The sequence below is a fragment of the Balearica regulorum genome, chromosome 3, assembly GCF_011004875.1.
Source record: "Balearica regulorum gibbericeps isolate bBalReg1 chromosome 3, bBalReg1.pri, whole genome shotgun sequence".
NCBI classification, from domain to species: domain Eukaryota; kingdom Metazoa; phylum Chordata; class Aves; order Gruiformes; family Gruidae; genus Balearica; species Balearica regulorum.
Window position 1 is genome coordinate 63,789,289 of NC_046186.1, and position 12,302 is coordinate 63,801,590.

At 38.3% G+C, this 12,302-nt stretch overlaps 1 long non-coding RNA gene across 1 annotated transcript; it reads left to right on the forward strand.

Moving 5' to 3' along the window:
* The first annotated feature begins 8,600 nt into the window (after window positions 1-8,600).
* On the forward strand, window positions 8,601-11,184 carry LOC142601280 (uncharacterized). The gene is made up of 3 exons (XR_012834882.1): window positions 8,601-8,760; window positions 9,295-9,429; window positions 10,694-11,184. It is a non-coding gene; the product is annotated as an uncharacterized LOC142601280 (long non-coding RNA).
* The last annotated feature ends 1,118 nt before the right edge of the window (window positions 11,185-12,302 follow it).

Consider the following 12,302-nt stretch of genomic DNA (forward strand, 5'->3'; position numbering starts at 1 on the left):
GTTTGCAAACAGCTTCAGTCTGCTTTGAGCACAGACCAGGGCTTTTTCCATTCTGAGATTAGATCATTTGCACGTATTATGAGGGATTGAACTTTAAATCAATCCAGAAACCATAGCTGGTACAGAATGTGACACCTGACACTTAAACACTGCATTTTGGCAGCATACAGGCCAAACTGAATTCTCACAAATGTCCGTGCGAGTTTCCAGATGCAGGTGGAATCATTTTGCAAGAATGATTTAGAACCTACATGTTTCAGAAACAGTTTTATTCCCTGTGTCGTTCTGCCACAGCTCTGCTCAGTGGAAGCATTTGAGCTGGATCAAGAAATTAGAAGAAGAAATGAGTAAAAAAGTAAGAGAAAGAACAATCAAAGATAAGGATTTTTTCTTTTAGGGACCTCCAGCTTTGAATCTAGTTTTTTCTGTCTCTTGTTTGGTCTTATATTACCAAAATTTAATCTTCTTGTGTGCTCCAGAGACCGTTAACCTCTTTACCCAGGTGTCAAAAAAAGCAAAACAGAAGAAAATGACATTTGTAAGAGAGGACAATGTCGTTGGATTTTATTTTTATTGTAGAATTGTTTTGTGGGTATGAGAGTATAGAAGCAACCTTTGAAGATCAGGTTAAAGATTGGGACACGTACTCTCCTTTTCTATGTTAGTTTTTACAACATAAAAACATGTAGTTGCTTGCAATTCATTAGGTAATGCATGACTGAAACACTGGAGACACCAACTATCACTTCTGTTCTCCAGAAGATATTACTTCAGTCATGACTTCTTTTCCTCAAGATCCCAGCCATCAGTACTTAAAACTTATATTTATTACACTCAGGATATGAAAGATATGTATAAAAATCAAAAGTCAAGGTTTCTTCTGTTTGTTTTTAATTCCAAAGAAAGGCTCTCATTCTTTCTTGCGTGGGGATTTTGAGGAAGATGACAAATAAATTACAAAGCTTGAGAAAATTGCTTCCAGACAACACTAGAAAAGAACAAAAAGCCACTGAAACCATTTGAGTCAGCCTTGGTTTCTTCCAATGAAAAAAAAAAAAAAAGAAAAGATCCAGCTGGTCTCAGAACCAGAAGGATTAAACTTCAGAATGAACAGAGATTGTGAAGAGTAAAATACAGGCTAAATGAAAAAGATTTGTTTGTGTGCATACATGTGAAAAATAGAGGTGTTCCAATGGAATATTCCCACCTTGGGAAGCAAAAAGTTGTGGGTTTTGTTGGGTTTTTAATAAGTTTTTACAATCAGCTCTTATAAAAGAACTATAGAAAAACAGTACTATGGTGGTACACTCTTCTGTATGTGAAGAGCTCTATTAATATCTCCCACAATTCTCTCTTCATATGATGTGTGTTGGCAGCTCTGTGTTGAAAAACAAACAAAGTGCATCAGAGCATCATTAGATCATGTAATGAATGTACCAAAACAAGTAATAGGGGAAGGGCTGCACATCTCCCTGCTGCATTACTGTCCCTTGGCTTCTTCCTGCCATGGCCTAAAATACTAGATTCATCTGGTTAACAGGTTGCTTGGCCAACTCTTTCTAGCAGATGTGAGTCAGAACACTCCAGAGATGCTTCAGAACTACACAGCATTATGGTAACATATAGATCTGGTTGGGAGAGCATTTGTGGGAGACCATTGTGAGAATCTCATACTCTGTGCACAGGACCTGACATGAGGCTTCCACTAAATGGGCTTCTTTGTGAGAGGGTGATCATATCAAGAAAGATATTAGTATGTTCAATATTTCAGTGATAGCCTCTTCAGAGAAATGATACCATCATTTAGTACAAAAATATTGATGCATTTTAACTATAGCCATGCTGAACACAGTGCAAACTGTAGATGCAAGAGAAAGCATCTGCCCTGCCCAATCCGCAGTATAACTTTGGACAGAAATGCCTACTTCTTGGAAGGTGGATGCACAATGAAATGAAAAGACTTGCCCAAGCAGCTGGTCAGTGATGCCACCAAGGATACAACTCCCTAATGCCACTCTCTTAATGCCCTGGCGGCCGAAATGCTGGACCAATGGTAGAGCTAAAATGTGTTCTTACTTATTAATGAAATTGTAAGAAGCTGTCTTACTTGAAACATATTTCAGTTTATGAAAGCATTGATTTGGCTTGGGGGGTTTAACTATGATTTTCAGGCATAAAATTCAAACTATTGCTATATTTAAAATAAATGAAGTTGCAAATGAAAAATACATGTTCTCTCCTTACTAAGCTACAAAGACAACTGAAAAGTGAAGGTTTTCCTTTTAGCCAAGTCTTCTCAAACAAGGAATAAGTCCCAAAGCCGGGTTGGCTCCTTCAAAAGCAAGGGCCTGAGGCAAAGCGAGAGCCTGGTAGTACTGCTTTCATCTCATTCAGCTCAAGCAAACAGACGTGCTTCTCAGCTGAGGAATGCAAGGCCGTCACCACCGGGTCAAGTCCTGGGAGGGGAGCGTAGGCAGTGCCCTTTCACTCCACTTTCACAATGCGGTGGAAAAAAAGACATCCACCCATGTACTTGCACACACGTGCCCGCGCACACTCGTGCACAAACAGCATCTGCATGCACACGTTCTTTTCAGTGTTTGCCAAGCTACCTAGTCTGCTTTATTTTCCTCTTATTTTTTTCATAATCCAGCTGAGGCAGACTTCTCTGAGATGGAAAGGAAATATCAATAGCAAGAGTTTCCGTCTCACTGGAACAACACCTGACTGCTTTGTCCACATTGCCTGTGCTGCTGGGTAGCCACTCCTACTTCACGAGCACATTCTTCCAGCATTATTTCCATTGTTATGAATTTTTACCATCCTTCATCACTCTCTGAAATGAATTGACTTTAGCTTTGGCAAAAAAAAAAAAAAAAAAAGGCAGAAAACCACAGTTCAAATAAACCTATCTGAGCCTTCAAAAACATTTGATGCATTATCAGAATAGAAAAACAGCTGTAAGAAAGTGTTTTACTGTTTACTGTGTAATCATAGAGGCACACATTCTGTAAATCACTGAAACTGCAACCGGAATGTGGCAAGGGCAGTGCCAAATGACCCTGGGATGCCGTTAATCACAATTCTCATCAAGCCTATGGTTATTTTTGAGCTGCGTCATTTACTCTGAAACAGTCCTTAAATCAGGTTATATATCTGAATTCCCTGAGGTGACCTACTGCAATGGTGCACTTCTTAGAAACGTGGTCCCGCATTTTGCTAGAAAGTCTCATTGCCTTCTGACCAAAAATTCTTAGGGGGAAACCCTGAAGCTGCAGATGAGGACTGTGTTTCGGGTTACCTGTGGAAGTAAATCAGCAAATGAAAGGTCAGGATTCCTCAGTGAAGAAGAGATTTGAATTGGGTGAGTTTGGTAGTTGATGCTATGAAATCTTCCTGTTTCCCAAACCAAATACACGCTTATTTCCTTAGACAGAAGAGTCGTACCATCTCAGCCCATCTCCTTTATTTCACCAGCTGTTCTCCCTGTGCTTGTTTGGTCTCAGCGATGCATGCTACATCCCTTCATTACTTTGACTCTCTCTAAGCCATGAAAACTTTTCCTTATTTCAGTTATTAAACTCTGAAAAGGCAACAGAGTACGGAACTGATGCTATCTGGCAATACTTTGGTTTACCACTCCATTCAGATGCTGCACCAGAGGCGCTGTGCTAGAATGTAATGCTCCCTCCTGCCGCAGCTCACGCGAGCTGGAAGGAAACTGTGAATCACCCTTTCCCTTGCCTTCCCTTCATCACCCAAAGGAAGCTTTGGCATCAGCACAGCAGCCATTTTGACTGAAGGAGAGGTGGAGTCACCATTAATGATATTCTCAAGGGGATATTTCTGTTCCTGGTTCTCCTGGTATTTGGGATTAATGCACATTTCTGTAGCCCTCGCTTCCCCTTTGGCTGTGTTTGTGCAGTACTCTTTCATTTCAAGTGAATGGATAATCACATCTAAAAAGCAGTGTTAAGTCCAGGACAAAGTGCATGCTATTCCAAAAGACACAGACATGTGTCTATAATTAATTTTGTTAGGATGATGGAGAAGTGTATAGATTTTTAGAAACAGCTGAATTTATTTTTTGCATATAATCACTGGCTTATCAAAAGACTGACAAAGCATGAGAGCATTTTCTAGGCTCTGAACAAAGCTGGTTTTCATATCATCACATTATAGCAAATTACTACCTTCTGATAAAATGTAGCCCATAGGTTTCTTTTACCTCTGACTTGCATTTAACAAATTTTTAAACCAGCTAGTGGCATTAAGTCGTTTTGCTGGACTTCCTGCATAAGCCACGCAATTTCATTCTCTAACATTCAGTTGGTGTTATGGTAAAGCACATGTTCTTAAAAAGACACTCAGATACAATTTGAAGACATCAAGAGAGCTATTCAATTACTTTCAGTTGTAGTTTGTTGCAGAATGATTCAGTAATTTAAAATGTTTATGGTTTGGGTTACTGTAATACCAATGAATTTTTGGCCTGGACTCAGACCTCATTATGCCAAGTTTCACAGGCACGTAGAACAAAAAGACAGGATGAGTTGCCAGTCTACGTGATTATTCAAAGAAGTGTTAATCCCTTTCTTTTGGCCAGACTCCTATCCAAATCAACTCTGAATTCCCTTGCAGGCTCTCTTGCTGGACTGACTTACTTCTCTTTATTTACTCCACACATTCAAGTATTAGTAATTTGTTATTTTCTTGTCAAATTGCTGTGGAAAAGCTCTTATTAACCACACTGGTATAATAAGTTTTGTCCAGAGTTACAGATCACATTTTGGGTAAACCAAACTGTAATATGGGGATACCTTTCTGCAGATGTGCTTCTACATCTGGGCCTGCAGAGCCTGATTTTTTAAAGGATTCAGAAGAATGGATATAGATGGTTGTGTTGCTGATGAATAAAAGCTAATGAGTTAAGTGTGCAGTTCAACCAGACAGTGCCAACAGTAACACTTAAAAATCACTTTCGAGTTCTTTGGCATAGAATGTGTCTGTGTTTGGATGGGGGACAGAGGGGTGTATAAGTGGAAGAAAAGAGAAAATCAAACAAAGCAGCAATGTACATTTCCTTTGTTCAATATTTTGTTCACATTTCAACGCGCATACATTGTACACTAGTAGCACTTTTACCTTTTCTCCACAACAAACTCTGTATTTTGAATATACAGTCAGCCACAGCCCACTCATCTGCTGTTGATATTTCTCAGGTCTGACTTCATGGCTACGTATGTGAGTTATTTCATGACTATTATATTAGCTTTTGCAAATGGAGGTAAGACTATGGTGAAAAGCAGAGTTTGTAGGAATGATAGACTTTCTTTATAACTTTAAAAAATACTGGGAGGATTTTCATAGGCAAAAATAGGTTGGTATCATTTTGAATGAGGCAAAGAAGACTAATTTGCTCTTGGGAGAATTAATAAAATAAATACTTAGACTACACTCTGTTATTAAAGTTTTAAAGAGAAATGTATGTATTACCTAGGTAAAATGAGAGCTTTACATGAATTGGGAACAAACCAAATTTTTAGCAGATTTTCACAAGTTCGGTATTTTCCACTACAAAACAGAATTAAATAAGCAAAATTCAGAATTTCTTCTGAAGGAAAATTGTAAAAATTTTTGATTGATTAGGCCATTTCCTTTAGACAAAACTGAAATTTTCTGATTTCAGCTTCTGTGGTTTTGTATAAAGGCTAAAAAAAAACCAAACCCAAAACAAAACAAAACAAAAAAACCCAAAAAAATCAACAAACCAAACAGGAGAACCTGAAAGGAGCAACCATTTTATTTTTCTTCTTTCAGGATTCTTATCTTTGCATGAAGCATCTTGCTTGTGATAAGTTTGCCAAAGAGAAAAATAAGAAATCCTTACAAGATTTCTAGTGAGCTTGAGATGCTAGAAAAATATGTTAGAAGTGAAGCTTATGAAATACTAAGTTTTAAAAGAATGTCAGCCTCCAGCTCAGCTCTGCCTGACAGCGTAGGTCAGTGGCAACTGACCGGAGAACAGCAGCAACTTTATGAGCAAGTTCCAGTGATAGACACAAGAGAAATTGATTTGATCAATAATGTGGCCAAGCACAAGCATAAGAACAGTGCTTTGAAATATCTCCTACCTCCTTAATAGAACAGTAGGCAGGGGGTAGTTTCCAGGACTATCAGTGGCACAGAGAAGAGTTTTATTTTGCTGTCAAATAACTAAATAAGATTTGTTACTGCTTAACCTCACACTGAAATGTATGACATCATGCCTTTGCCAGAAAAAAACATGGCGTGGACCAGTTTGTTCTCCAGATTATTTCCTTAAGATACAATGACAGGTTTTCAGTTAAACATTTTCAAGTAGCCAGGCATATAATGGTAGTATTTAATTATAGCTCAATTCTTGTAAACAATTCTAAGTAAAACTGTCTGTTGTAGTTGTTGCATAATCCTGGAACCATGAAAACATAAAGCTGGAAAGGACATCAAGAGGTCATCCAATCCAACATCCTACACTGAGCAGCATCCAGCATTCATAGGCCAACATACAAACACAAGCATCTATAGGCAAGCAAAACAAGGATATTGCATGTACTCTCTGGAGTTATTGTTTGACTCCCGAGGCATGCTAGACTTGCACACCTGCAGAACTTCCAGCATTTGGGTCCCCTCCTGCTGTTTGGTGCAGCAGGTCTGAGGGGTTTTGAGGGGTTTTTTTTCTACTTTCTGGCCTTCAAGTGTATACAATCAAAGAAAATGACATTTTAGATACAGTGAAGGGCAATTGCAATGAAAAACCCTAAACAAAAGAGGTTTTGCTCTTTCATCTCTTATCTGGAACCTGGAGGTCTTCCAGCTTTGCCTTTCAGCATTGGTCCTATTAAATATTGGCCCAGAATGATTGAACAAACTTTCTTCAGGACCTGTTTCTCATTTTAAATAACCTAGATTTTAAAACCTTTGAATGTTTGGTGTAAAAATGAAATCAAGTTTCTGTGTGGGTTATTGTGAAAGAAAAATTTTGCCAGATGCCTCCTCTTTTTCTCATTCAGTTACTTAATTTGTGTTTTTCTGATCAGTGCTGTGGACTGCCCTCAACCTTCTCTTTGCTTTGAATTTTCAGAAGAAGAAGGGATTCAGTTGTGTGGTAATTCCTGCTGAGTGGGAAGCAATTACTGCTGGAGATCTGAATTAGCAAAGCTTTAAATCCTATTGGAGCAAGACTTTGGCCAACAACATTTGCATTAAGAAATAGTTACTAAGACTCTTCTTTAAGTATGTGTCATTTTTAGAACAGACTTCAGCACATAAAAGTCTAAGTCGTGCTGAAAGTTAGGCTTAGATGGACATGTTTTGTCAGTCAAATTGGAAGTGTTCCATAAGCCTCCTCAGCTGAAACATGCAAAGAAAAGCACTTCTCTTTTGAGTGTTGTCTACATGCATATTCACATTATCATGTGTTTTTATGTTGAGGATGCCTAAGCCAGACTCTATTTTGCCTTAGATACACCTGGAAGCTGTTCTTCCTCCACATGCCCATGTCCTTTACATTGTCTCAGCTGCTCAGCTGAATCAGAACACTTACCCAGTGAAATGAAACATTTTTGCCAAAACAAAAGTCTTTGTATATTATTTTATTCACAGCTTTTGGGGGTGAGTTCCTTTGTTTTGTTCTGTTTCATGTTCATTTCTCCAGCTCTGTAAAATAATATGAAGATTGCACTCAGCTCTGACCACACAGTACCTTTTGTGCCCTTTTTCCCCACGTTACCTTGGATTTTCCATTCCAGTTAACTAAGAAGTTAGCTAAGATCATATTTCTATCATGACCTTGCCATTTTCTGCAGGTAGTTTCATAGCCTGCCCATCTTTCAGCAAGCATATGTTTGCCAGAGACACCTATGGTTCGGTTTTGAACAGATATTGGAGTTGCTGTTCTTTTAATTCTAGGCACAAGCAGAGTGCGAACTATACTTGCATAAGTATTTCTTGGCTAGACAGTGACTTCTTTTTGAATCTAGGTAGTCAAGAGGCATTGCAACTCATACTGACTACTAATCTATCTTTATTGTCAATGCTGGAGGAGATTGATAAACCCAGCTCTGAGGGCATCACGTCTTCTAAACTGACATTTAAAATACTCTTGCACCTTCACTATGTTGAGTTGAAAATGTTGAGATCTTTGGTCCCTGACAGTCACTAGAAAGGCTCAATAAAGCCAGGATCCTCAAGTTCTAGTTTTGTTTAATCATAGAACAAGTCCACTTTGGTATTTTCTAATATCTGTGTTTCAACTACCAGGAAATTAAATGGCAATACCCACCTCAGTGAAGAGATTGCCCAGATGGATAATATGTTATGTTAGGAATAGTTATGAGCCCATCAAAATAGTTTCTTTCTATAGGAGATAAAGATGTGCACCACCAGAGTTTAAGCAACAATTGCAACATCAATTGCACTTGCAACATCCACAGTGCATGTACAGTGAAGTTGTCTAGAAACTACAAGCTTGTATTAGTGTTGTTTCAGATATGATGAAACAAGAGTATAAGACAAAAAAGTTTTGTAGTGAGGGATAATATCTTTTATTAAAGCGGCACATACTTTTTGTCCTCACAGTGCTGGGAGGGCACACATATTCCCTCTCCTTCTGTTTGCCAGGTAGGTAAAAGGGCAGTTCCGGTTGACCACAGGAGTGCGTCCAGGAGGGTCTTGGACAGAGTGCAGAAGAAGAATGCAGAAGAACTACAGTCATTGGAAGTAACTTTTCTTTCTCTTTCAATACTCATCCATATGCATTAACACTGTGGGTGATCCCATGCACTTCATATACTCACCAATTACCTAAAGTTAAAACTCCTGATATAGCTTCTTCTGAAAGACAGGGTGGGAGGAGTGGAGTCAACACAGTCACTATTGTGTAGATCCAGAACTGATGCCTACGCAGTAACAATGCCAGAGAAGAGAAAGAGGGACAGGATTCTGTTCTGAGTAAAGGGAGAAAATAAATCACAAAAGTCTTTGATGAACATCTGGGAACTGTTCAGATCTTCAAACTAGTGCTAATCCATACGATTAGCAGTAGCATGGATAGGCATGGAGTGGTATGAGCTGAAGCTGTTCCTTCAGTAAGAATGTTTGATGTCATCCCTTAAGGCACGAGGTATAATACTGCCCAGTATAGTTTATAATTATATTTTGTTGGTTTCCTTCACTTTTGTAACTTTTCCAGTCTTGAAATTAAGAACTTAATCTTTTGCTTTCCTTGATTAAACTTTTGGTTTCTCTTTTAAGCATGTCTGGTAGAAAGACTGAATCTGGATAAAGAAGATTCAAAGAAAGGACTTGTCTGGGGAGTAAGTAATCCTGTTAAACTGTGCAGGCAACAGCCTTCCTCCCTGCTAGAAGCTGAGATATGTCTTTTGCCAGGTATAAGGACTAGTTTGAAAGTGTTGTGAGCAAGTATTAAAGTTTAATGTCAGAAAGATCATTTACAGCTGCATGTACACCTCAGATTATCAACATGATAATTTTTAAAATTAAATAACTTAGATGCTGTTGAAAACTTCACCCCAAATCTTCATTAATTCTAAAAGACAAAATCTGTTAAACCTTATGTTTTGGAAAACAGTAATGAAATTTAGAATCAGACTATGATTTACCAGAAAGATTACGTAGTTATTCTGAAAAATGCCTTGGTAACAAGTCCTGGTCTTGTTTGTTAATTGTTGAATGGTTTGTTTTCCTTCACAACTCCAGTATTATCTCACTACCGCTCTTCCTAAGATCATCTGTCATCAGGAATGCAAATGAGCTGAATAACAAATTTTAATTTCTTCTTAGGTTCTATGGTCCTTCAAGACAGAATGTAGTAGAACATATAGCTGTAAATGCATTACTACTATGATTAGGATTTGTTCCTATACTCTTATTAGGAGGAAACATTTTGCTAGACTGAGGTCATAAGTGATCTGATTCCTATGACCACCAAATTAAATATCAGCTTGAAGAGCAGGGATCAAATCTCTTTCCTCATAGGCTACTTCAGAAATCTATGAAAGTGTTGTGCATGTTCATTAACGTTTGTTACACAGGATTTTTCAATTTGCTTGATAATGCAGACCTGATGTCTAACTTCGTTCTCTTGGTTGACACATACAGACTAATTTAAATTCAGCAAAACAGGCTGAAAATCCTTAATTTAGTAGTTTTGTCTATCACCTGATAGGAACAAAAAATGGAGTAGCTGGTGAAAATAAAAAAGAGCTAATAAAAAAAAAAATCAACTTTTCTCTTTTACCTCTTTCCCTAAGGAAACAAATGTAAATCTGGCATCTTCTAAAATTTAGGCTAATGATCCATTGGAATGGAATGCTTGTAACCTAGCAGCTTGATCATGCACAGATACTAAATATTGGGCAACCCAGAAATTTTAGTGGAAAATATTCTATTTTCAAGAACTCTTGCCAAGGTCCAGTAAGCCACTACAACATTGTTATTTGTGACACTGAATATGACAAAAATGGCTTTGAGCACTGTACAGATGAGTTAGTCATAAGAATTTCAGATTTCAAGCCTTTCAATGATAGGTACTCTTCAGCAGAGCCTGTGATACTTGCTGTTTGATGCAGTTGCCCTTTGAACTGCTTAGTGTCATCGTTTCGTGTTCCTCTAATCCTCTAATCCTTGTCAGGTGAAGAGCAGCTTAATAACAAATGCGTTAGCAGAAGACAGTGGATATCTGGGTCCTGACATTCCAGCCTGGGGTTACCTGGTACTTACGTCTCTCTGCTCTCTGCACGTTGAATTTGCCAAATTCTTGAAACAGAACCACTCCGCTATCTTCCTGTCACACCTTTATGCAAGCTACAAAAGACTCCAAACTCTAAGCTAATTGTGACGTTAGCACAAAAGCAAACACAGTTGAAGAAGGTGACTCAGGAAGTAGGGAATATCAGACCTATTGCGTGAAGGAAGCATGGAAAAATGAATCCCAACCAATGTTTCTTGCAGGATGGGTGTCCTTTCTCCAAGTCCTATCAAGGTTAGCAGCCGGCAGTGACTTTGTGAGTTGAAATAAACATTGAAGTATTCTCTACATTCTTAGGAATGGTTCTCTCTTCTGTTTCCTCCAGACCTCAGCTTTGAGTCAGCACCACACCATAGGCAAGCAGCTTGGTCCTCTCAGGAATATCCCAGTCTGTACTCATGCTGCTTGCTGTTTCTCTCACTGCTTTCTCCACTCTGCATTCAAAAAGTTGTGTAGAGCTGAGCTTGCCCTTGAGGAAAGGAGCAATTCCCCCTTCTCTTTTCCAGAAGTTTCAATCTGACTCAGAGTACACGAGCCAGAGTGAGGTAAACATACAGCTTTCTTCTTGGTCACCACCCATTGAACCTCTTTAACATAACAAGAAATACACACTGGATTTATCCAATAAACTGGAAACAATCTGTCATTTGTAACTACAACACTATAGTAGCAAAGTGCACCAAAGTAAGGCACTTTTTAGTAACAACTTGGATTTAAGAAGATTTTATTGCATTATATAGAAGTTGAGTTTTGTCCACTGTTTCATCTGTTCTGGGAAAGATTGGTTTGTGCTTCTCGGCATGCAGGACACTTATTCTCATATCTAAATACATTCTTCTTGGGTTTCACAATGGACAGAGATTATTATTAAATAAAAGCCCTTCCATTTAGATTCACTACAGCACCACTGGTCTTCAACAAGGCATCATATGTCTTATTTTATATGAGTTGGGCTAAACCTGTTTTCTAGTGTGGGCAACTCCTTGAACACAGAACTAGTAATATACAGCTGCACAATTTTTCTATAATAATGCTTCTCTAATTATTTTTAATCACTTGAGGATTATAAAGCCTAAGTAATTCCTATTCCTGCCACTGGACAAATAAGATATTAGGGAAATTATTCTTCCAGTCTTTGTCTGTGTCTACTCTCCGCTAGTCTGTAAGTTCTTTGACTCACATTCTGTCACTTTGCATGTGCTTCTACAGTAACTGGCTCCTGCTTTCATTGGGTTGTTTAAACACCAAGATAATACTATATGAAGTTAATATAATCTGAAGTATCTTATTCTGCAACTGCAGAATCTTGACAGAACGACTATGATTTCTTTTGTTTGCAAATCTGGATTTTAGGGAGCAGAAAATAATGTTTGTTTCTCCCAACCAACCTGGGAAGCAGGAAAGTGTGTGCAGCTGTTGTTAATAATTTTAACTTTAGTAGCCAGTTGTAAGAAATTTGTGTCTCATGTATTTAAGCAGATTCTTATGTATG